The sequence below is a fragment of the Myxine glutinosa genome, chromosome 11 (genome assembly GCF_964187855.1).
Source record: "Myxine glutinosa chromosome 11, kmMyxGlut1.1, whole genome shotgun sequence".
Classification (NCBI taxonomy): domain Eukaryota; kingdom Metazoa; phylum Chordata; class Myxini; order Myxiniformes; family Myxinidae; genus Myxine; species Myxine glutinosa.
In genome coordinates, this window is record NC_136271.1 from 41,683,912 (window position 1) to 41,710,598 (window position 26,687).

The 26,687-nt window shown below is 38.0% G+C and overlaps 1 protein-coding gene across 1 annotated transcript in view; it reads right to left on the reverse strand.

Moving 5' to 3' along the window:
• The window catches only part of LOC144888273 (uncharacterized), a 123,825-nt gene that overhangs the window by 43,966 nt on the left and 53,172 nt on the right, over positions 1-26,687 (reverse strand). The window lies entirely within an intron of this gene.

Sequence of the window (26,687 nt, forward strand, 5' to 3'; positions counted from 1 at the left end):
AACACCAACACAAGTGCAAAAAGTGCTTTTTCAACACTAACACAAGTGCGAAAAGTGGTTTTTCCACACTAATACAAGTGCAAAAGTGGTTTCCTGCACCAACACAAGTGCGAAAAGTGGTTTTTCAACACTAACACAAGTGCGAAAAGTGGTTTTTCAACACTATCACAAGTGCAAAAAGTGTTTTTTCTACACTAATACAAGTGCAAAAAGTGTTTTTTCTACACTAACACAAGTGCAAAAAGTGTTTTTTCCACACTAATACAAGTGCAAAAGTGATTTCCTGCACCAACACAAGTGCGAAAAGTGGTTTTTCAACACTAACACAAGTTCAAAAAGTGGTTTTTCAACACTAACACAAGTGCGAAAAGTGGTTTTTCCACACTAATACAAGTGCAAAAGTGGTTTCCTGCACCAACACAATTGCGAAAAGTGGTTTTTAAACACTAACACAAGTGTGAAAAGTGGTTTTTCAACACTAACACAAGTGCGAAAAGTGTTTTTTCCACACTAATACAAGTGCCAAAGTGGTTTCCTGCACCAACACAAGTGCGAAAAGTGGTTTTTCAACACTAACACAAGTGCGAAAAGTGGTTTTTCAACACTAATACAAGTGCAAAAGTGGTTTCCTGCACCAACACAAGTGCGAAAAGTGGTTTTTCAACACTAACACAAGTGCGAAAAGTGGTTTTTCCACACTAATACAAGTGCAAAAGTGGTTTCCTGCACCAACACAAGTGCGAAAAGTGGTTTTTCAACACTAACACAAGTGCGAAAAGTGGTTTTTCAACACTATCACAAGTGCAAAAAGTGTTTTTTCTACACTAATACAAGTGCAAAAGTGATTTTTCAACACTAACACAAGTGCGAAAAGTGGTTTTTCAACACTAACACAAGTGCAAAAAGTGGTTTTTCAACACTAACACAAGTGCGAAAAGTGGTTTTTCCACACTAATACAAGTGCAAAAGTGGTTTCCTGCACCAACACAAGTGCGAAAAGTGGTTTTTCAACAATAACACAAGTGCAAAAAGTGGTTTTTCAACACTATCACAAGTGCAAAAAGTGTTTTTTCTACACTAATACAAGTGCAAAAGTGGTTTTTCAACACTAACACAAGTGCGAAAAGTGGTTTTTCAACACTAACACAAGTGCAAAAAGTGGTTTTTCAACACTAACACAAGTGCGAAAAGTGGTTTTGCCACACTAATACAAGTGCAAAAGTGGTTTCCTGCACCAACACAAGTACGAAAAGTGGTTTTTCAACACTAACACAAGTGCGAAAAGTGGTTTTTCAACACTAACACAAGTGCAAAAAGTGGTTTTTCAACACTAACACAAGTGCGAAAAGTGGTTTTGCCACACTAATACAAGTGCAAAAGTGGTTTCCTGCACCAACACAAGTACAAAAAGTGGTTTTTCAACACTAACACAAGTGCGAAAAGTGGTTTTTCCACACTAATACAAGTGCAAAAGTGGTTTCCTGCACCAACACAAGTGCGAAAAGTGGTTTTTCAACACTAACACAAGTGCGAAAAGTGGTTTTTCAACACTAACACAAGTGCGAAAAGTGTTTTTTCCACACTAATACAAGTGCAAAAGTGGTTTCCTGCACCAACACAAGTGCGAAAAGTGGTTTTTCAACACTCACACAAGTGCAAAAAGTGGTTTTTCAACACTAACACAAGTGCGAAAAGTGGTTTTTCAACACTAACACAAGTGCGAAAAGTGGTTTTTCCACACTAATACAAGTGCAAAAGTGGTTCCCTGCACCAACACAAGTGCGAAAAGTGGTTTTTCAACACTAACACAAGTGCGAAAAGTAGTTTTTCAACACTAACACAAGTGCGAAAAGTGGTTTTTCCACACTAATACAAGTGCAAAAGTGGTTCCCTGCACCAACACAAGTGCGAAAAGTGGTTTTTCAACACTAACACAAGTGCGAAAAGTCGTTTTTCAACACTAACACAAGTGCGAAAAGTGGTTTTTCCACACTAATACAAGTGCAAAAGTGGTTTCCTGCACCAACACAAGTGCGAAAAGTGGTTTTTCAACACTAACACAAGTGCGAAAAGTGGTTTTTCAACACTAACACAAGTGCAAAAAGTGGTTTTTAAACACTAACACAAGTGCGAAAAGTGTTTTTTCCACACTAATACAAGTGCAAAAGTGGTTTCCTGCACCAACACAAGTGCGAAAAGTGGTTTTTCAACACGAACACAAGTGCGAAAAGTGGTTTTTCAACACCAACACAAGTGCAAAAAGTGCTTTTTCAACACTAACACAAGTGCGAAAAGTGGTTTTTCCACACTAATACAAGTGCAAAAGTGGTTTCCTGCACCAACACAAGTGCGAAAAGTGGTTTTTCAACACTAACACAAGTGCGAAAAGTGGTTTTTCAACACTATCACAAGTGCAAAAAGTGTTTTTTCTACACTAATACAAGTGCAAAAAGTGTTTTTTCTACACTAACACAAGTGCAAAAAGTGTTTTTTCCACACTAATACAAGTGCAAAAGTGATTTCCTGCACCAACACAAGTGCGAAAAGTGGTTTTTCAACACTAACACAAGTTCAAAAAGTGGTTTTTCAACACTAACACAAGTGCGAAAAGTGGTTTTTCCACACTAATACAAGTGCAAAAGTGGTTTCCTGCACCAACACAATTGCGAAAAGTGGTTTTTAAACACTAACACAAGTGTGAAAAGTGGTTTTTCAACACTAACACAAGTGCGAAAAGTGTTTTTTCCACACTAATACAAGTGCCAAAGTGGTTTCCTGCACCAACACAAGTGCGAAAAGTGGTTTTTCAACACTAACACAAGTGCGAAAAGTGGTTTTTCAACACTAATACAAGTGCAAAAGTGGTTTCCTGCACCAACACAAGTGCGAAAAGTGGTTTTTCAACACTAACACAAGTGCGAAAAGTGGTTTTTCCACACTAATACAAGTGCAAAAGTGGTTTCCTGCACCAACACAAGTGCGAAAAGTGGTTTTTCAACACTAACACAAGTGCGAAAAGTGGTTTTTCAACACTATCACAAGTGCAAAAAGTGTTTTTTCTACACTAATACAAGTGCAAAAGTGATTTTTCAACACTAACACAAGTGCGAAAAGTGGTTTTTCAACACTAACACAAGTGCAAAAAGTGGTTTTTCAACACTAACACAAGTGCGAAAAGTGGTTTTTCCACACTAATACAAGTGCAAAAGTGGTTTCCTGCACCAACACAAGTGCGAAAAGTGGTTTTTCAACAATAACACAAGTGCAAAAAGTGGTTTTTCAACACTATCACAAGTGCAAAAAGTGTTTTTTCTACACTAATACAAGTGCAAAAGTGGTTTTTCAACACTAACACAAGTGCGAAAAGTGGTTTTTCAACACTAACACAAGTGCAAAAAGTGGTTTTTCAACACTAACACAAGTGCGAAAAGTGGTTTTGCCACACTAATACAAGTGCAAAAGTGGTTTCCTGCACCAACACAAGTACGAAAAGTGGTTTTTCAACACTAACACAAGTGCGAAAAGTGGTTTTTCAACACTAACACAAGTGCGAAAAGTGGTTTTTCAACACTAACACAAGTGCAAAAAGTGTTTTTTCCAAACTAATACAAGTGCAAAAGTGGTCTCCTGCACCAACACAAGTGCGAAAAGTGGTTTTTCAACACTAACACAAGTGCGAAAAGTGGTTTTTCAACACTAACACAAGTGCGAAAAGTGGTTTTTCAACACTAACACAAGTGCGAAAAGTGGTTTTTCAACACTATCACAAGTGCAAAAAGTGTTTTTTCCACACTAATACAAGTGCAAAAGTGGTTTCCTGCACCAACACAAGTGCGAAAAGTGGTTTTTCAACACTATCACAAGTGCAAAAAGTGTTTTTTCCACACTAATACAAGTGCAAAAGTGGTTTCCTGCACCAACACAAGTGCGAAAAGTGGTTTTTCAACACTAACACAAGTGCGAAAAGTGGTTTTTCAACACTAACACACGTGCAAAAAGTGGTTTTTCCACAATAATACAAGTGCAAAAGTGGTTTCCTGCACCAACACAAGTGCGAAAAGTGGTTTTTCAACACTAACACAAGTGCGAAAAGTGGTTTTTCAACACTAACACAAGTGCGAAAAGTGGTTTTTCCACACTAATACAAGTGCAAAAGTGGTTTCCTGCACCAACACAAGTGTGAAAAGTGGTTTTTCAACACTAACACAAGTGCAAAAAGTGGTTTTTCAACACTAACACAAGTGCGAAAAGTGGTTTTTCCACACTAATACAAGTGCAAAAGTGGTTTCCTGCACCAACACAAGTACGAAAAGTGGTTTTTCAACACTAACACAAGTGCGAAAAGTGGTTTTTCAACACTATCACAAGTGCAAAAAGTGTTTTTTCCACACTAATACAAGTGCAAAAGTGGTCTCCTGCACCAACACAAGTGCGAAAAGTGGTTTTTCAACACTAACACAAGTGCGAAAAGTGGTTTTTCAACACTAACACAAGTGCGAAAAGTGTTTTTTCAACACTAACACAAGTGCGAAAAGTGGTTTTTCAACACTATCACAAGTGCAAAAAGTGTTTTTTCCACACTAATACAAGTGCAAAAGTGGTTTCCTGCACCAACACAAGTGCGAAAAGTGGTTTTTCAACACTATCACAAGTGCAAAAAGTGTTTTTTCCACACTAATACAAGTGCAAAAGTGGTTTCCTGCACCAACACAAGTGCGAAAAGTGGTTTTTCAACACTAACACAAGTGCGAAAAGTGGTTTTTCAACACCAACACAAGTGCAAAAAGTGGTTTTTCAACACTAACACAAGTGCGAAAAGTGGTTTTTCCACACTAATACAAGTGCAAAAGTGGTTTCCTGCACCAACACAAGTGCGAAAAGTGGTTTTTCAACACTAACACAAGTGCGAAAAGTGGTTTTTCAACACTATCACAAGTGCAAAAAGTGTTTTTTCTACACTAATACAAGTGCAAAAGTGATTTTTCAACACTAACACAAGTGCAAAAAGTGGTTTTTCAACACTAACACAAGTGCGAAAAGTGGTTTTTCCACACTAATACAAGTGCAAAAAGTGTTTTTTCCACACTAATACAAGTGCCAAAGTGGTTTCCTGCACCAACACAAGTGCGAAAAGTGGTTTTTAAACAGTAACACAAGTGCGAAAAGTGGTTTTTCAACACTAACACAAGTGCGAAAAGTGTTTTTTCCACACTAATACAAGTGCAAAAGTGGTTTCCTGCACCAACACAAGTGCGAAAAGTGGTTTTTCAACACCAACACAAGTGCAAAAAGTGGTTTTTCAACACTAACACAAGTGCGAAAAGTGTTTTTTCCACACTAATACAAGTGCAAAAGTGGTTTCCTGCACCAACACAAGTGCGAAAAGTGGTTTTTCAACACTAACACAAGTGCGAAAAGTGGTTTTTCAACACTAACACAAGTGCGAAAAGTGTTTTTTCCACACTAATACAAGTGCAAAAGTGGTTTCCTGCACCAACACAAGTGCGAAAAGTGGTTTTTCAACACTCACACAAGTGCAAAAAGTGGTTTTTCAACACTAACACAAGTGCAAAAAGTGTTTTTTCTACACTAATACAAGTGCAAAAGTGATTTTTCAACACTAACACAAGTGCGAAAAGTGGTTTTTCAACACTAACACAAGTGCAAAAAGTGGTTTTTCAACACTAACACAAGTGCGAAAAGTGGTTTTTCCACACTAATACAAGTGCAAAAGTGGTTTCCTGCACCAACACAAGTGCGAAAAGTGGTTTTTAAACACTAACACAAGTGCGAAAAGTGGTTTTTCAACACTAACACAAGTGCAAAAAGTGTTTTTTCCACACTAATACAAGTGCCAAAGTGGTTTCCTGCACCAACACAAGTGCGAAAAGTGGTTTTTAAACACTAACACAAGTGCGAAAAGTGGTTTTTCAACACTAACACAAGTGCGAAAAGTGTTTTTTCCACACTAATACAAGTGCAAAAGTGGTTTCCTGCACCAACACAAGTGCGAAAAGTGGTTTTTCAACACTAACACAAGTGCGAAAAGTGGTTTTTCAACACCAACACAAGTGCAAAAAGTGGTTTTTCAACACTAACACAAGTGCGAAAAGTGTTTTTTCCACACTAATACAAGTGCAAAAGTGGTTTCCTGCACCAACACAAGTGCGAAAAGTGGTTTTTCAACACTAACACAAGTGCGAAAAGTGGTTTTTCAACACTAACACAAGTGCGAAAAGTGGTTTTTCAACACTAACACAAGTGCGAAAAGTGTTTTTTCCACACTAATACAAGTGCAAAAGTGGTTTCCTGCACCAACACAAGTGCGAAAAGTGGTTTTTCAACACTAACACAAGTGCGAAAAGTGGTTTTTCAACACTAACACAAGTGCGAAAAGTGTTTTTTCCACACTAATACAAGTGCAAAAGTGGTTTCCTGCACCAACACAAGTGCGAAAAGTGGTTTTTCAACACTCACAAGTGCAAAAAGTGGTTTTTCAACACTAACACAAGTGCGAAAAGTGGTTTTTCAACACTAACACAAGTGCGAAAAGTGGTTTTCCACACTACTACAAGTGCAAAAGTGGTTCCCTGCACCAACACAAGTGCGAAAAGTGGTTTTTCAACACTAACACAAGTGCGAAAAGTAGTTTTTCAACACTAACACAAGTGCGAAAAGTGGTTTTTCCACACTAATACAAGTGCAAAAGTGGTTTCCTGCACCAACACAAGTGCGAAAAGTGGTTTTTCAACACTAACACAAGTGCGAAAAGTGGTTTTTCAACACTAACACAAGTGCGAAAAGTGTTTTTTCCACACTAATACAAGTGCAAAAGTGGTTTCCTGCACCAACACAAGTGCGAAAAGTGGTTTTTCAACACTCACACAAGTGCAAAAAGTCGTTTTTCAACACTAACACAAGTGCGAAAAGTGGTTTTTCAACACTAACACAAGTGCGAAAAGTGGTTTTTCCACACTAATACAAGTGCAAAAGTGGTTCCCTGCACCAACACAAGTGCGAAAAGTGGTTTTTCAACACTAACACAAGTGCGAAAAGTAGTTTTTCAACACTAACACAAGTGCGAAAAGTGGTTTTTCCACACTAATACAAGTGCAAAAGTGGTTCCCTGCACCAACACAAGTGCGAAAAGTGGTTTTTCAACACTAACACAAGTGCGAAAAGTCGTTTTTCAACACTAACACAAGTGCGAAAAGTGGTTTTTCCACACTAATACAAGTGCAAAAGTGGTTTCCTGCACCAACACAAGTGCGAAAAGTGGTTTTTCAACACTAACACAAGTGCGAAAAGTGGTTTTTCAACACTAACACAAGTGCGAAAAGTGGTTTTTCCACACTAATACAAGTGCAAAAGTGGTTTCCTGCACCAACACAAGTGCGAAAAGTGGTTTTTCAACACTAACACAAGTGCGAAAAGTGGTTTTTCAACACTAACACAAGTGCGAAAAGTGGTTTTTCCACACTAATACAAGTGCAAAAGTGGTTTCCTGCACCAACACAAGTGCGAAAAGTGGTTTTTCAACACTAACACAAGTGCGAAAAGTGGTTTTTCAACACCAACATAAGTGCGAAAAGTGGTTTTTCAACACTAACACAAGTGCGAAAAGTGGTTTTTCAACACTAACACAAGTGCAAAAAGTGGTTTTTCCACCCTAATACAAGTGCAAAAGTGGTTTCCTGCACCAACACAAGTGCGAAAAGTGGTTTTTCAACACTAACACAAGTGCGAAAAGTGGTTTTTCAACACTAACACAAGTGCGAAAAGTGGTTTTGCCACACTAATACAAGTGCAAAAGTGGTTTCCTGCACCAACACAAGTGCGAAAAGTGGTTTTTCAACACTAACACAAGTGCGAAAAGTGTTTTTTCCACACTAATACAAGTGCGAAAAGTGTTTTTTCCACACTAATACAAGTGCAAAAGTGGTTTCCTGCACCAACACAAGTGCGAAAAGTGGTTTTTCAACACTAACACAAGTGCGAAAAGTGGTTTTTCAACACCAACACAAGTGCAAAAAGTAGTTTTTCAACACTAACACAAGTGCGAAAAGTGGTTTTTCCACACTAATACAAGTGCAAAAGTGGTTTCCTGCACCAACACAAGTGCGAAAAGTGGTTTTTCAACACTAACACAAGCGTGAAAAGTGGTTTTTCAACACTATCACAAGTGCAAAAAGTGTTTTTTCTACACTAATACAAGTGCAAAAGTGATTTTTCAACACTAACACAAGTGCGAAAAGTGGTTTTTCAACACTAACACAAGTGCAAAAAGTGGTTTTTCAACACTAACGCAAGTGCGAAAAGTGGTTTTTCCACACTAATACAAGTGCAAAAGTGGTTTCCTGCACCAACACAAGTGCGAAAAGTGGTTTTTCAACACTATCACAAGTGCAAAAAGTGTTTTTTCTACACTAATACAAGTGCAAAAGTGGTTTTTCAACACTAACACAAGTGCGAAAAGTGGTTTTTCAACACTAACACAAGTGCAAAAAGTGTTTTTTCAACACTAACACAAGTGCGAAAAGTGGTTTTTCCACACTAATACAAGTGCAAAAGTGGTTTCCTGCACCAACACAAGTGCGAAAAGTGGTTTTTCAACACTAACACAAGTGCGAAAAGTGGTTTTTCAACACTATCACAAGTGCAAAAAGTGTTTTTTCCACACTAATACAAGTGCAAAAGTGGTTTCCTGCACCAACACAAGTGCGAAAAGTGGTTTTTCAACACTAACACAAGTGCGAAAAGTGGTTTTTCAACACTAACACAAGTGCAAAAAGTGGTTTTCCACACTAATACAAGTGCAAAAGTGGTTTCCTGCACCAACACAAGTGCGAAAAGTGGTTTTTCAACACTAACACAAGTGCGAAAAGTGTTTTTTCAACACTAACACAAGTGCGAAAAGTGTTTTTTCCACACTAATACAAGTGCAAAAGTGGTTTCCTGCACCAACACAAGTGCAAAAAGTGGTTTTTCAACACTAACACAAGTGCGAAAAGTGGTTTTGCCACACTAATACAAGTGCAAAAGTGGTTTCCTGCACCAACACAAGTGCGAAAAGTGGTTTTTCAACACTAACACAAGTGCGAAAAGTGGTTTGTCAACACTAACACAAGTGCGAAAAGTGTTTTTTCCACACTAATACAAGTGCAAAAGTGGTTTCCTGCACCAACACAAGTGCGAAAAGTGTTTTTTTAACACAATGCGAAAAGTGGTTTTTCAACACTAACACAAGTGCGAAAAGTGGTTTTTCAACACCAACACAAGTGCAAAAAGTGGTTTTTCAACACGAACACAAGTGCGAAAAGTGGTTTTTCCACACTAATACAAGTGCAAAAGTGGTTTGCTGCACCAACACAAGTGCGAAAAGTGGTTTTTCAACACTAACACAAGTGCGAAAAGTGGTTTTTCAACACTATCACAAGTGCAAAAATTGTTTTTTCTACACTAATACAAGTCCAAAAGTGATTTTTCAACACTAACACAAGTGCGCAAAGTGGTTTTTCAACACTAACACAAGTGCAAAAAGTGGTTTTTCAACACTAACACAAGTGCGAAAAGTGGTTTTTCCACACTAATACAAGTGCAAAAGTGGTTTCCTGCACCAATACAAGTGCGAAAAGTGGTTTTTCAACACTAACACAAGTGCAAAAAGTGGTTTTTCAACACTATCACAAGTGCAAAAAGTGTTTTTTCTACACTAATACAAGTGCAAAAGTGGTTTTTCAACACTAACACAAGTGCTAAAAGTGGTTTTTCAACACTAACACAAGTGCAAAAAGTGGTTTTTCAACACTAACACAAGTGCGAAAAGTGGTTTTTCCACACTAATACAAGTGCAAAAGTGGTTTCCTGCATCAACACAAGTGCGAAAAGTGGTTTTTCAACACTAACACAAGTGCGAAAAGTGGTTTTTCAACACTAAAACAAGTGCGAAAAGTGGTTTTTCAACACTATCACAAGTGCAAAAAGTGTTTTTTCCACACTAATACAAGTGCAAAAGTGGTCTCCTGCACCAACACAAGTGCGAAAAGTGGTTTTTCAACACTAACACAAGTGCGAAAAGTGGTTTTTCAACACTAACACAAGTGCGAAAAGTGGTTTTTCAACACTAACACAAGTGCGAAAAGTGTTTTTTCCACACTAATACAAGTGCAAAAGTGGTTTCCTGCACCAACACAAGTGCGAAAAGTGGTTTTTCAACACTAACACAAGTGCGAAAAGTGGTTTTTCAACACCAACACAAGTGCAAAAAGTGGTTTTTCAACACTAACACAAGTGCGAAAAGTGGTTTTTCCACACTAATACAAGTGCAAAAGTGGTTTCCTGCACCAACACAAGTGCGAAAAGTGGTTTTTCAACACTAACACAAGTGCGAAAAGTGGTTTTTCAACACTATCACAAGTGCAAAAAGTGTTTTTTCTACACTAATACAAGTGCAAAAGTGATTTTTCAACACTAACACAAGTGCGAAAAGTGGTTTTTCAACACTAACACAAGTGCAAAAAGTGGTTTTTCAACACTAACACAAGTGCGAAAAGTGGTTTTTCCACACTAATACAAGTGCAAAAAGTGTTTTTTCCACACTAATACAAGTGCCAAAGTGGTTTCCTGCACCAACACAAGTGCGAAAAGTGGTTTTTAAACACTAACACAAGTGCGAAAAGTGGTTTTTCAACACTAACACAAGTGCGAAAAGTGTTTTTTCCACACTAATACAAGTGCAAAAGTGGTTTCCTGCACCAACACAAGTGCGAAAAGTGGTTTTTCAACACTAACACAAGTGCGAAAAGTGGTTTTTCAACACCAACACAAGTGCAAAAAGTGGTTTTTCAACACTAACACAAGTGCGAAAAGTGTTTTTTCCACACTAATACAAGTGCAAAAGTGGTTTCCTGCACCAACACAAGTGCGAAAAGTGGTTTTTCAACACTAACACAAGTGCGAAAAGTGGTTTTTCAACACTAACACAAGTGCGAAAAGTGGTTTTTCAACACTAACACAAGTGCGAAAAGTGTTTTTTCCACGCTAATACAAGTGCAAAAGTGGTTTCCTGCACCAACACAAGTGCAAAAAGTGGTTTTTCAACACTAACACAAGTGCGAAAAGTGGTTTTTCAACACTAACACAAGTGCGAAAAGTGTTTTTTCCACACTAATACAAGTGCAAAAGTGGTTTCCTGCACCAACACAAGTGCGAAAAGTGGTTTTTCAACACTCACACAAGTGCGAAAAGTGGTTTTTCGACACTAACACAAGTGCAAAAAGTGTTTTTTCCACACTAATACAAGTGCCAAAGTGGTTTCCTGCACCAACACAAGTGCGAAAAGTGGTTTTTAAACACTAACACAAGTGCGAAAAGTGGTTTTTCAACACTAACACAAGTGCGAAAAGTGTTTTTTCCACACTAATACAAGTGCAAAAGTGGTTTCCTGCACCAACACAAGTGCGAAAAGTGGTTTTTCAACACTAACACAAGTGCGAAAAGTGGTTTTTCAACACCAACACAAGTGCAAAAAGTGGTTTTTCAACACTAACACAAGTGCGAAAAGTGTTTTTTCCACACTAATACAAGTGCAAAAGTGGTTTCCTGCACCAACACAAGTGCGAAAAGTGGTTTTTCAACACTAACACAAGTGCGAAAAGTGGTTTTTCAACACTAACACAAGTGCGAAAAGTGGTTTTTCAACACTAACACAAGTGCGAAAAGTGGTTTTTCAACACTAACACAAGTGCGAAAAGTGTTTTTTCCACACTAATACAAGTGCAAAAGTGGTTTCCTGCACCAACACAAGTGTGAAAAGTGGTTTTTCAACACTAACACAAGTGCGAAAAGTGGTTTTTCAACACTAACACAAGTGCGAAAAGTGTTTTTCCACACTAATACAAGTGCAAAAGTGGTTTCCTGCACCAACACAAGTGCGAAAAGTGGTTTTTCAACACTCACAAGTGCAAAAAGTGGTTTTTCAACACTAACACAAGTGCGAAAAGTGGTTTTTCAACACTAACACAAGTGCGAAAAGTGGTTTTTCCACACTACTACAAGTGCAAAAGTGGTTCCCTGCACCAACACAAGTGCGAAAAGTGGTTTTTCAACACTAACACAAGTGCGAAAAGTAGTTTTTCAACACTAACACAAGTGCGAAAAGTGGTTTTTCCACACTAATACAAGTGCAAAAGTGGTTTCCTGCACCAACACAAGTGCGAAAAGTGGTTTTTCCACACTAATACAAGTGCAAAAGTGGTTCCCTGCACCAACACAAGTGCGAAAAGTGGTTTTTCAACACTAACACAAGTGCGAAAAGTGGTTTTTCAACACTAACACAAGTGCGAAAAGTGTTTTTTCCACACTAATACAAGTGCAAAAGTGGTTTCCTGCACCAACACAAGTGCGAAAAGTGGTTTTTCAACACTCACACAAGTGCAAAAAGTGGTTTTTCAACACTAACACAAGTGCGAAAAGTGGTTTTTCAACACTAACACAAGTGCGAAAAGTGGTTTTTCCACACTAATACAAGTGCAAAAGTGGTTCCCTGCACCAACACAAGTGCGAAAAGTGGTTTTTCAACACTAACACAAGTGCGAAAAGTAGTTTTTCAACACTAACACAAGTGCGAAAAGTGGTTTTTCCACACTAATACAAGTGCAAAAGTGGTTCCCTGCACCAACACAAGTGCGAAAAGTGGTTTTTCAACACTAACACAAGTGCGAAAAGTAGTTTTTCAACACTAACACAAGTGCGAAAAGTGGTTTTTCCACACTAATACAAGTGCAAAAGTGGTTTCCTGCACCAACACAAGTGCGAAAAGTGGTTTTTCAACACTAACACAAGTGCGAAAAGTGGTTTTTCAACACTAACACAAGTGCAAAAAGTGGTTTTTAAACACTAACACAAGTGCGAAAAGTGTTTTTTCCACACTAATACAAGTGCAAAAGTGGTTTCCTGCACCAACACAAGTGCGAAAAGTGGTTTTTCAACACTAACACAAGTGCGAAAAGTGGTTTTTCAACACTAACACAAGTGCGAAAAGTGTTTTTCAACACTAACACAAGTGCGAAAAGTGTTTTTTCCACACTAATACAAGTGCAAAAGTGGTTTCCTGCACCAACACAAGTGCAAAAAGTGGTTTTTCAACACTAACACAAGTGCAAAAAGTGGTTTTTCAACACTATCACAAGTGCAAAAAGTGTTTTTTCTACACTAATACAAGTGCAAAAGTGGTTTTTCAACACTAACACAAGTGCTAAAAGTGGTTTTTCAACACTAACACAAGTGCAAAAAGTGGTTTTTCAACACTAACACAAGTGCGAAAAGTGGTTTTTCCACACTAATACAAGTGCAAAAGTGGTTTCCTGCATCAACACAAGTGCGAAAAGTGGTTTTTCAACACTAACACAAGTGCGAAAAGTGGTTTTTCAACACTAACACAAGTGCGAAAAGTGGTTTTTCAACACTATCACAAGTGCAAAAAGTGTTTTTTCCACACTAATACAAGTGCAAAAGTGGTCTCCTGCACCAACACAAGTGCGAAAAGTGGTTTTTCAACACTAACACAAGTGCGAAAAGTGGTTTTTCAACACTAACACAAGTGCGAAAAGTGGTTTTTCAACACCAACACAAGTGCAAAAAGTGGTTTTTCAACACTAACACAAGTGCGAAAAGTGTTTTTTCCACACTAATACAAGTGCAAAAGTGGTTTCCTGCACCAACACAAGTGCGAAAAGTGGTTTTTCAACACTAACACAAGTGCGAAAAGTGGTTTTTCAACACTAACACAAGTGCGAAAAGTGGTTTTTCAACACTAACACAAGTGCGAAAAGTGTTTTTTCCACGCTAATACAAGTGCAAAAGTGGTTTCCTGCACCAACACAAGTGCAAAAAGTGGTTTTTCAACACTAACACAAGTGCGAAAAGTGGTTTTTCAACACTAACACAAGTGCGAAAAGTGTTTTTTCCACACTTATACAAGTGCAAAAGTGGTTTCCTGCACCAACACAAGTGCGAAAAGTGGTTTTTCAACACTCACACAAGTGCAAAAAGTGGTTTTTCAACACTAACACAAGTGCAAAAAGTGTTTTTTCTACACTAATACAAGTGCAAAAGTGATTTTTCAACACTAACACAAGTGCGAAAAGTGGTTTTTCAACACTAACACAAGTGCAAAAAGTGGTTTTTCAACACTAACACAAGTGCGAAAAGTGGTTTTTCCACACTAATACAAGTGCAAAAGTGGTTTCCTGCACCAACACAAGTGCGAAAAGTGGTTTTTAAACACTAACACAAGTGCGAAAAGTGGTTTTTCAACACTAACACAAGTGCGAAAAGTGGTTTTTCCACACTAATACAAGTGCAAAAGTGGTTTCCTGCACCAACACAAGTGCGAAAAGTGGTTTTTCAACACTATCACAAGTGCAAAAAGTGTTTTTTCTACACTAATACAAGTGCAAAAGTGATTTTTCAACACTAACACAAGTGCGAAAAGTGGTTTTTCAACACTAACACAAGTGCAAAAAGTGGTTTTTCAACACTAACACAAGTGCGAAAAGTGGTTTTTCCACACTAATACAAGTGCAAAAAGTGTTTTTTCCACACTAATACAAGTGCCAAAGTGGTTTCCTGCACCAACACAAGTGCGAAAAGTGGTTTTTAAACACTAACACAAGTGCGAAAAGTGGTTTTTCAACACTAACACAAGTGCGAAAAGTGTTTTTTCCACACTAATACAAGTGCAAAAGTGGTTTCCTGCACCAACACAAGTGCGAAAAGTGGTTTTTCAACACTAACACAAGTGCGAAAAGTGGTTTTTCAACACCAACACAAGTGCAAAAAGTGGTTTTTCAACACTAACACAAGTGCGAAAAGTGTTTTTTCCACACTAATACAAGTGCAAAAGTGGTTTCCTGCACCAACACAAGTGCGAAAAGTGGTTTTTCAACACTAACACAAGTGCGAAAAGTGGTTTTTCAACACTAACACAAGTGCGAAAAGTGGTTTTTCAACACTAACACAAGTGCGAAAAGTGTTTTTTCCACGCTAATACAAGTGCAAAAGTGGTTTCCTGCACCAACACAAGTGCAAAAAGTGGTTTTTCAACACTAACACAAGTGCAAAAGTGGTTTCCTGCACCAACACAAGTGCGAAAAGTGGTTTTTAAACACTAACACAAGTGCGAAAAGTGGTTTTTCAACACTAACACAAGTGCGAAAAGTGGTTTTTCCACACTAATACAAGTGCAAAAGTGGTTTCCTGCACCAACACAAGTGCGAAAAGTGGTTTTTCAACACTATCACAAGTGCAAAAAGTGTTTTTTCTACACTAATACAAGTGCAAAAGTGATTTTTCAACACTAACACAAGTGCGAAAAGTGGTTTTTCAACACTAACACAAGTGCAAAAAGTGGTTTTTCAACACTAACACAAGTGCGAAAAGTGGTTTTTCCACACTAATACAAGTGCAAAAAGTGTTTTTTCCACACTAATACAAGTGCCAAAGTGGTTTCCTGCACCAACACAAGTGCGAAAAGTGGTTTTTAAACACTAACACAAGTGCGAAAAGTGGTTTTTCAACACTAACACAAGTGCGAAAAGTGTTTTTTCCACACTAATACAAGTGCAAAAGTGGTTTCCTGCACCAACACAAGTGCGAAAAGTGGTTTTTCAACACTAACACAAGTGCGAAAAGTGGTTTTTCAACACCAACACAAGTGCAAAAAGTGGTTTTTCAACACTAACACAAGTGCGAAAAGTGTTTTTTCCACACTAATACAAGTGCAAAAGTGGTTTCCTGCACCAACACAAGTGCGAAAAGTGGTTTTTCAACACTAACACAAGTGCGAAAAGTGGTTTTTCAACACTAACACAAGTGCGAAAAGTGGTTTTTCAACACTAACACAAGTGCGAAAAGTGTTTTTTCCACGCTAATACAAGTGCAAAAGTGGTTTCCTGCACCAACACAAGTGCAAAAAGTGGTTTTTCAACACTAACACAAGTGCGAAAAGTGGTTTTTCAACACTAACACAAGTGCGAAAAGTGTTTTTTCCACACTAATACAAGTGCAAAAGTGGTTTCCTCCACCAACACAAGTGCGAAAAGTGGTTTTTCAACACTCACACAAGTGCAAAAAGTGGTTTTTCAACACTAACACAAGTGCAAAAAGTGTTTTTTCTACACTAATACAAGTGCAAAAGTGATTTTTCAACACTAACACAAGTGCGAAAAGTGGTTTTTCAACACTAACACAAGTGCAAAAAGTGGTTTTTCAACACTAACACAAGTGCGAAAAGTGGTTTTTCCACACTAATACAAGTGCAAAAGTGGTTTCCTGCACCAACACAAGTGCGAAAAGTGGTTTTTCAACACTAACACAAGTGCGAAAAGTGGTTTTTCAACACTAACACAAGTGCGAAAAGTGGTTTTTCCACACTAATACAAGTGCAAAAGTGGTTTCCTGCACCAACACAAGTGCGAAAAGTGGTTTTTCAACACTAACACAAGTGCGAAAAGTGGTTTTTCCACACTAATACAAGTGCAAAAGTGGTTTCCTGCACCAACACAAGTGCGAAAAGTGGTTTTTCAACACTAACACAAGTGCGAAAAGTGGTTTTGCCACACTAATACAAGTGCAAAAGTGGTTTCCTGCACCAACACAAGTGCGAAAAGTGGTTTTTCAACACTAACACAAGTGCGAAAAGTGTTTTTTCCACACTAATACAAGTGCGAAAAGTGTTTTTTCCACACTAATACAAGTGCAAAAGTGGTTTCCTGCACCAACACAAGTGCGAAAAGTGGTTTTTCAACACTAACACAAGTGCGAAAAGTGGTTTTTCAACACCAACACAAGTGCAAAAAGTAGTTTTTCAACACTAACACAAGTGCGAAAAGTGGTTTTTCCACACTAATACAAGTGCAAAAGTGGTTTCCTGCACCAACACAAGTGCGAAAAGTGGTTTTTCAACACTAACACAAGCGTGAAAAGTGGTTTTTCAACACTATCACAAGTGCAAAAAGTGTTTTTTCTACACTAATACAAGTGCAAAAGTGATTTTTCAACACTAACACAAGTGCGAAAAGTGGTTTTTCAACACTAACACAAGTGCAAAAAGTGGTTTTTCAACACTAACGCAAGTGCGAAAAGTGGTTTTTCCACACTAATACAAGTGCAAAAGTGGTTTCCTGCACCAACACAAGTGCGAAAAGTGGTTTTTCAACACTAACACAAGTGCAAAAAGTGGTTTTTCAACACTATCACAAGTGCAAAAAGTGTTTTTTCCACACTAATACAAGTGCAAAAGTGGTTTCCTGCACCAACACAAGTGCGAAAAGTGGTTTTTCAACACTATCACAAGTGCAAAAAGTGTTTTTTCCACACTAATACAAGTGCAAAAGTGGTTTGCTGCACCAACACAAGTGCGAAAAGTGGTTTTTCAACACTAACACAAGTGCGAAAAGTGGTTTTTCAACACTAACACAAGTGCAAAAAGTGGTTTTCCACACTAATACAAGTGCAAAAGTGGTTTCCTGCACCAACACAAGTGCGAAAAGTGGTTTTTCAACACTAACACAAGTGCGAAAAGTGGTTTTTCAACACTAACACAAGTGCGAAAAGTGTTTTTTCAACACTAACACAAGTGCGAAAAGTGTTTTTTCCACACTAATACAAGTGCAAAAGTGGTTTCCTGCACCAACACAAGTGCAAAAAGTGGTTTTTCAACACTAACACAAGTGCGAAAAGTGGTTTTGCCACACTAATACAAGTGCAAAAGTGGTTTCCTGCACCAACACAAGTGTGAAAAGTGGTTTTTCAACACTAACACAAGTGCGAAAAGTGGTTTGTCAACACTAACACAAGTGCGAAAAGTGTTTTTTCCACACTAATACAAGTGCAAAAGTGGTTTCCTGCACCAACACAAGTGCGAAAAGTGTTTTTTTAACACAATGCGAAAAGTGGTTTTTCAACACTAACACAAGTGCGAAAAGTGGTTTTTCAACACCAACACAAGTGCAAAAAGTGGTTTTTCAACACGAACACAAGTGCGAAAAGTGGTTTTTCCACACTAATACAAGTGCAAAAGTGGTTTGCTGCACCAACACAAGTGCGAAAAGTGGTTTTTCAACACTAACACAAGTGCGAAAAGTGGTTTTTCAACACTATCACAAGTGCAAAAATTGTTTTTTCTACACTAATACAAGTGCAAAAGTGATTTTTCAACACTAACACAAGTGCGCAAAGTGGTTTTTCAACACTAACACAAGTGCAAAAAGTGGTTTTTCAACACTAACACAAGTGCGAAAAGTGGTTTTTCCACACTAATACAAGTGCAAAAGTGGTTTCCTGCACCAATAAAAGTGCGAAAAGTGGTTTTTCAACACTAACACAAGTGCAAAAAGTGGTTTTTCAACACTATCACAAGTGCAAAAAGTGTTTTTTCTACACTAATACAAGTGCAAAAGTGGTTTTTCAACACTAACACAAGTGCTAAAAGTGGTTTTTCAACACTAACACAAGTGCAAAAAGTGGTTTTTCAACACTAACACAAGTGCGAAAAGTGGTTTTTCCACACTAATACAAGTGCAAAAGTGGTTTCCTGCATCAACACAAGTGCGAAAAGTGGTTTTTCAACACTAACACAAGTGCGAAAAGTGGTTTTTCAACACTAACACAAGTGCGAAAAGTGGTTTTTCAACACTATCACAAGTGCAAAAAGTGTTTTTTCCACACTAATACAAGTGCAAAAGTGGTCTCCTGCACCAACACAAGTGCGAAAAGTGGTTTTTCAACACTAACACAAGTGCGAAAAGTGGTTTTTCAACACTAACACAAGTGCGAAAAGTGGTTTTTCAACACTAACACAAGTGCGAAAAGTGTTTTTTCCACACTAATACAAGTGCAAAAGTGGTTTCCTGCACCAACACAAGTGCGAAAAGTGGTTTTTCAACACTAACACAAGTGCGAAAAGTGGTTTTTCAACACCAACACAAGTGCAAAAAGTGGTTTTTCAACACTAACACAAGTGCGAAAAGTGGTTTTTCCACACTAATACAAGTGCAAAAGTGGTTTCCTGCACCAACACAAGTGCGAAAAGTGGTTTTTCAACACTAACACAAGTGCGAAAAGTGGTTTTTCAACACTATCACAAGTGCAAAAAGTGTTTTTTCTACACTAATACAAGTGCAAAAGTGATTTTTCAACACTAACACAAGTGCGAAAAGTGGTTTTTCAACACTAACACAAGTGCAAAAAGTGGTTTTTCAACACTAACACAAGTGCGAAAAGTGGTTTTTCCACACTAATACAAGTGCAAAAAGTGTTTTTTCCACACTAATACAAGTGCCAAAGTGGTTTCCTGCACCAACACAAGTGCGAAAAGTGGTTTTTAAACACTAACACAAGTGCGAAAAGTGGTTTTTCAACACTAACACAAGTGCGAAAAGTGTTTTTTCCACACTAATACAAGTGCAAAAGTGGTTTCCTGCACCAACACAAGTGCGAAAAGTGGTTTTTCAACACTAACACAAGTGCGAAAAGTGGTTTTTCAACACCAACACAAGTGCAAAAAGTGGTTTTTCAACACTAACACAAGTGCGAAAAGTGTTTTTTCCACACTAATACAAGTGCAAAAGTGGTTTCCTGCACCAACACAAGTGCGAAAAGTGGTTTTTCAACACTAACACAAGTGCGAAAAGTGGTTTTTCAACACTAACACAAGTGCGAAAAGTGTTTTTTCCACGCTAATAGAAGTGCAAAAGTGGTTTCCTGCACCAACACAAGTGCAAAAAGTGGTTTTTCAACACTAACACAAGTGCGAAAAGTGGTTTTTCAACACTAACACAAGTGCGAAAAGTGTTTTTTCCACACTAATACAAGTGCAAAAGTGGTTTCCTGCACCAACACAAGTGCGAAAAGTGGTTTTTCAACACTCACACAAGTGCAAAAAGTGGTTTTTCAACACTAACACAAGTGCAAAAAGTGTTTTTTCTACACTAATACAAGTGCAAAAGTGATTTTTCAACACTAACACAAGTGCGAAAAGTGGTTTTTCAACACTAACACAAGTGCAAAAAGTGGTTTTTCAACACTAACACAAGTGCAAAAAGTGGTTTTTCCACACTAATACAAGTGCAAAAGTGGTTTCCTGCACCAACACAAGTGCGAAAAGTGGTTTTTAAACACTAACACAAGTGCGAAAAGTGGTTTTTCAACACTAACACAAGTGCGAAAAGTGGTTTTTCCACACTAATACAAGTGCAAAAGTGGTTTCCTGCACCAACACAAGTGCGAAAAGTGGTTTTTCAACACTAACACAAGTGCGAAAAGTGGTTTTTCAACACTATCACAAGTGCAAAAGTGATTTTTCAACACTAACACAAGTGCGAAAAGTGGTTTTTCAACACTAACACAAGTGCAAAAAGTGGTTTTTCAACACTAACACAAGTGCGAAAAGTGTTTTTTCCACACTAATACAAGTGCAAAAGTGGTTTCCTGCACCAACACAAGTGCGAAAAGTGGTTTTTCAACACTAACACAAGTGCGAAAAGTGGTTTTTCAACACTAACACAAGTGTGAAAAGTGGTTTTTCAACACTAACACAAGTGCGAAAAGTGTTTTTTCCACGCTAATACAAGTGCAAAAGTGGTTTCCTGCACCAACACAAGTGCAAAAAGTGGTTTTTCAACACTAACACAAGTGCGAAAAGTGGTTTTTCAACACTAACACAAGTGCGAAAAGTGTTTTTTCCACACTAATACAAGTGCAAAAGTGGTTTCCTGCACCAACACAAGTGCGAAAAGTGGTTTTTCAACACTCACACAAGTGCGAAAAGTGGTTTTTCAACACTAACACAAGTGCAAAAAGTGTTTTTTCCACACTAATACAAGTGCCAAAGTGGTTTCCTGCACCAACACAAGTGCGAAAAGTGGTTTTTCAACACTAACACAAGTGCGAAAAGTGGTTTTTCAACACTAACACAAGTGCAAAAAGTGGTTTTTCAACACTAACACAAGTGCGAAAAGTGTTTTTTCCACACTAATACAAGTGCAAAAGTGGTTTCCTGCACCAACACAAGTGCGAAAAGTGGTTTTTCAACACTAACACAAGTGCGAAAAGTGGTTTTTCAACACTAACACAAGTGCGAAAAGTGTTTTTCCACACTAATACAAGTGCAAAAGTGGTTTCCTGCACCAACACAAGTGCGAAAAGTGGTTTTTCAACACTCACAAGTGCAAAAAGTGGTTTTTCAACACTAACACAAGTGCGAAAAGTGGTTTTTCAACACTAACACAAGTGCGAAAAGTGGTTTTTCCACACTACTACAAGTGCAAAAGTGGTTCCCTGCACCAACACAAGTGCGAAAAGTGGTTTTTCAACACTAACACAAGTGCGAAAAGTAGTTTTTCAACACTAACACAAGTGCGAAAAGTGGTTTTTCCACACTAATACAAGTGCAAAAGTGGTTTCCTGCACCAACACAAGTGCGAAAAGTGGTTTTTCAACACTAACACAAGTGCGAAAAGTGGTTTTTCAACACTAACACAAGTGCGAAAAGTGTTTTTTCCACACTAATACAAGTGCAAAAGTGGTTTCCTGCACCAACACAAGTGCGAAAAGTGGTTTTTCAACACTCACACAAGTGCAAAAAGTGGTTTTTCAACACTAACACAAGTGCGAAAAGTGGTTTTTCAACACTAACACAAGTGCGAAAAGTGGTTTTTCCACACTAATACAAGTGCAAAAGTGGTTCCCTGCACCAACACAAGTGCGAAAAGTGGTTTTTCAACACTAACACAAGTGCGAAAAGTAGTTTTTCAACACTAACACAAGTGCGAAAAGTGGTTTTTCCACACTAATACAAGTGCAAAAGTGGTTCCCTGCACCAACACAAGTGCGAAAAGTGGTTTTTCAACACTAACACAAGTGCGAAAAGTAGTTTTTCAACACTAACACAAGTGCGAAAAGTGGTTTTTCCACACTAATACAAGTGCAAAAGTGGTTTCCTGCACCAACACAAGTGCGAAAAGTGGTTTTTCAACACTAACACAAGTGCGAAAAGTGGTTTTTCAACACTAACACAAGTGCAAAAAGTGGTTTTTAAACACTAACACAAGTGCGAAAAGTGTTTTTTCCACACTAATACAAGTGCAAAAGTGGTTTCCTGCACCAACACAAGTGCGAAAAGTGGTTTTTCAACACTAACACAAGTGCGAAAAGTGGTTTGTCAACACTAACACAAGTGCGAAAAGTGTTTTTCAACACTAACACAAGTGCGAAAAGTGTTTTTTCCACACTAATACAAGTGCAAAAGTGGTTTCCTGCACCAACACAAGTGCAAAAAGTGGTTTTTCAACACTAACACAAGTGCAAAAAGTGGTTTTTCAACACTATCACAAGTGCAAAAAGTGTTTTTTCTACACTAATACAAGTGCAAAAGTGGTTTTTCAACACTAACACAAGTGCTAAAAGTGGTTTTTCAACACTAACACAAGTGCAAAAAGTGTTTTTTCAACACTAACACAAGTGCGAAAAGTGGTTTTTCCACACTAATACAAGTGCAAAAGTGGTTTCCTGCATCAACACAAGTGCGAAAAGTGGTTTTTCAACACTAACACAAGTGCGAAAAGTGGTTTTTCAACACTAACACAAGTGCGAAAAGTGGTTTTTCAACACTATCACAAGTGCAAAAAGTGTTTTTTCCACACTAATACAAGTGCAAAAGTGGTCTCCTGCACCAACACAAGTGCGAAAAGTGGTTTTTCAACACTAACACAAGTGCGAAAAGTGGTTTTTCAACACCAACACAAGTGCAAAAAGTGGTTTTTCAACACTAACACAAGTGCGAAAAGTGTTTTTTCCACACTAATACAAGTGCAAAAGTGGTTTCCTGCACCAACACAAGTGCGAAAAGTGGTTTTTCAACACTAACACAAGTGCGAAAAGTGGTTTTTCAACACTAACACAAGTGCGAAAAGTGGTTTTTCAACACTAACACAAGTGCGAAAAGTGTTTTTTCCACGCTAATACAAGTGCAAAAGTGGTTTCCTGCACCAACACAAGTGCAAAAAGTGGTTTTTCAACACTAACACAAGTGCGAAAAGTGGTTTTTCAACACTAACACAAGTGCGAAAAGTGTTTTTTCCACACTAATACAAGTGCAAAAGTGGTTTCCTGCACCAACACAAGTGCGAAAAGTGGTTTTTCAACACTCACACAAGTGCAAAAAGTGGTTTTTCAACACTAACACAAGTGCAAAAAGTGTTTTTTCTACACTAATACAAGTGCAAAAGTGATTTTTCAACACTAACACAAGTGCGAAAAGTGGTTTTTCAACACTAACACAAGTGCAAAAAGTGGTTTTTCAACACTAACACAAGTGCGAAAAGTGGTTTTTCCACACTAATACAAGTGCAAAAGTGGTTTCCTGCACCAACACAAGTGCGAAAAGTGGTTTTTAAACACTAACACAAGTGCAAAAGTGGTTTCCTGCACCAACACTGGTGCGATAAGTGGTTTTTCAACACTAACACAAGTGCAAAAGTGGTTTCCTGCACCAACACAAGTGCGAAAAGTGGTTTTTCAACACTATCACAAGTGCAAAAAGTGTTTTTTCTACACTAATACAAGTGCAAAAGTGATTTTTCAACACTAACACAAGTGCGAAAAGTGGTTTTTCAACACTAACACAAGTGCAAAAAAGTGGTTTTTCAACACTAACACAAGTGCGAAAAGTGGTTTTTCCACACTAATACAAGTGCAAAAAGTGTTTTTTCCACACTAATACAAGTGCCAAAGTGGTTTCCTGCACCAACACAAGTGCGAAAAGTGGTTTTTAAACACTAACACAAGTGCGAAAAGTGGTTTTTCAACACTAACACAAGTGCGAAAAGTGTTTTTTCCACACTAATACAAGTGCAAAAGTGGTTTCCTGCACCAACACAAGTGCGAAAAGTGGTTTTTCAACACTAACACAAGTGCGAAAAGTGGTTTTTCAACACCAACACAAGTGCAAAAAGTGGTTTTTCAACACTAACACAAGTGCGAAAAGTGTTTTTTCCACACTAATACAAGTGCAAAAGTGGTTTCCTGCACCAACACAAGTGCGAAAAGTGGTTTCCTGCACCAACACAAGTGCGAAAAGTGGTTTTTCAACACTAACACAAGTGCGAAAAGTGGTTTTTCAACACTAACACAAGTGCGAAAAGTGTTTTTTCCACGCTAATACAAGTGCAAAAGTGGTTTCCTGCACCAACACAAGTGCAAAAAGTGGTTTTTCAACACTAACACAAGTGCGAAAAGTGGTTTTTCAACACTAACACAAGTGCGAAAAGTGTTTTTTCCACACTAATACAAGTGCAAAAGTGGTTTCCTGCACCAACACAAGTGCGAAAAGTGGTTTTTCAACACTCACACAAGTGCAAAAAGTGGTTTTTCAACACTAACACAAGTGCAAAAAGTGTTTTTTCTACACTAATACAAGTGCAAAAGTGATTTTTCAACACTAACACAAGTGCGAAAAGTGGTTTTTCAACACTAACACAAGTGCAAAAAGTGGTTTTTCAACACTAACACAAGTGCGAAAAGTGGTTTTTCCACACTAATACAAGTGCAAAAGTGGTTTCCTGCACCAACACAAGTGCGAAAAGTGGTTTTTAAACACTAACACAAGTGCGAAAAGTGGTTTTTCAACACTAACACAAGTGCGAAAAGTGGTTTTTCAACACTAACACAAGTGCGAAAAGTGTTTTTCAACACTAACACAAGTGCGAAAAGTGTTTTTTCCACACTAATACAAGTGCAAAAGTGGTTTCCTGCACCAACACAAGTGCAAAAAGTGGTTTTTCAACACTAACACAAGTGCAAAAAGTGGTTTTTCAACACTATCACAAGTGCAAAAAGTGTTTTTTCTACACTAATACAAGTGCAAAAGTGGTTTTTCAACACTAACACAAGTGCTAAAAGTGGTTTTTCAACACTAACACAAGTGCAAAAAGTGTTTTTTCAACACTAACACAAGTGCGAAAAGTGGTTTTTCCACACTAATACAAGTGCAAAAGTGGTTTCCTGCATCAACACAAGTGCGAAAAGTGGTTTTTCAACACTAACACAAGTGCGAAAAGTGGTTTTTCAACACTAACACAAGTGCGAAAAGTGGTTTTTCAACACTATCACAAGTGCAAAAAGTGTTTTTTCCACACTAATACAAGTGCAAAAGTGGTCTCCTGCACCAACACAAGTGCGAAAAGTGGTTTTTCAACACTAACACAAGTGCGAAAAGTGGTTTTTCAACACTAACACAAGTGCGAAAAGTGGTTTTTCAACACCAACACAAGTGCAAAAAGTGGTTTTTCAACACTAACACAAGTGCGAAAAGTGTTTTTTCCACACTAATACAAGTGCAAAAGTGGTTTCCTGCACCAACACAAGTGCAAAAAGTGGTTTTTCAACACTAACACAAGTGCGAAAAGTGGTTTTTCAACACTAACACAAGTGCGAAAAGTGGTTTTTCAACACTAACACAAGTGCGAAAAGTGTTTTTTCCACGCTAATACAAGTGCAAAAGTGGTTTCCTGCACCAACACAAGTGCAAAAAGTGGTTTTTCAACACTAACACAAGTGCGAAAAGTGGTTTTTCAACACTAACACAAGTGCGAAAAGTGTTTTTTCCACACTAATACAAGTGCAAAAGTGGTTTCCTGCACCAACACAAGTGCGAAAAGTGGTTTTTCAACACTCACACAAGTGCAAAAAGTGGTTTTTCAACACTAACACAAGTGCAAAAAGTGTTTTTTCTACACTAATACAAGTGCAAAAGTGATTTTTCAACACTAACACAAGTGCGAAAAGTGGTTTTTCAACACTAACACAAGTGCAAAAAGTGGTTTTTCAACACTAACACAAGTGCGAAAAGTGGTTTTTCCACACTAATACAAGTGCAAAAGTGGTTTCCTGCACCAACACAAGTGCGAAAAGTGGTTTTTAAACACTAACACAAGTGCGAAAAGTGGTTTTTCAACACTAACACAAGTGCGAAAAGTGGTTTTTCCACACTAATACAAGTGCAAAAGTGGTTTCCTGCACCAACACAAGTGCGAAAAGTGGTTTTTCAACACTATCACAAGTGCAAAAAGTGTTTTTTCTACACTAATACAAGTGCAAAAGTGATTTTTCAACACTAACACAAGTGCGAAAAGTGGTTTTTCAACACTAACACAAGTGCAAAAAGTGGTTTTTCAACACTAACACAAGTGCGAAAAGTGGTTTTTCCACACTAATACAAGTGCAAAAAGTGTTTTTTCCACACTAATACAAGTGCCAAAGTGGTTTCCTGCACCAACACAAGTGCGAAAAGTGGTTTTTAAACACTAACACAAGTGCGAAAAGTGGTTTTTCAACACTAACACAAGTGCGAAAAGTGTTTTTTCCACACTAATACAAGTGCAAAAGTGGTTTCCTGCACCAACACAAGTGCGAAAAGTGGTTTTTCAACACTAACACAAGTGCGAAAAGTGGTTTTTCAACACCAACACAAGTGCAAAAAGTGGTTTTTCAACACTAACACAAGTGCGAAAAGTGTTTTTTCCACACTAATACAAGTGCAAAAGTGGTTTCCTGCACCAACACAAGTGCGAAAAGTGGTTTTTCAACACTAACACAAGTGCGAAAAGTGGTTTTTCAACTCTAACACA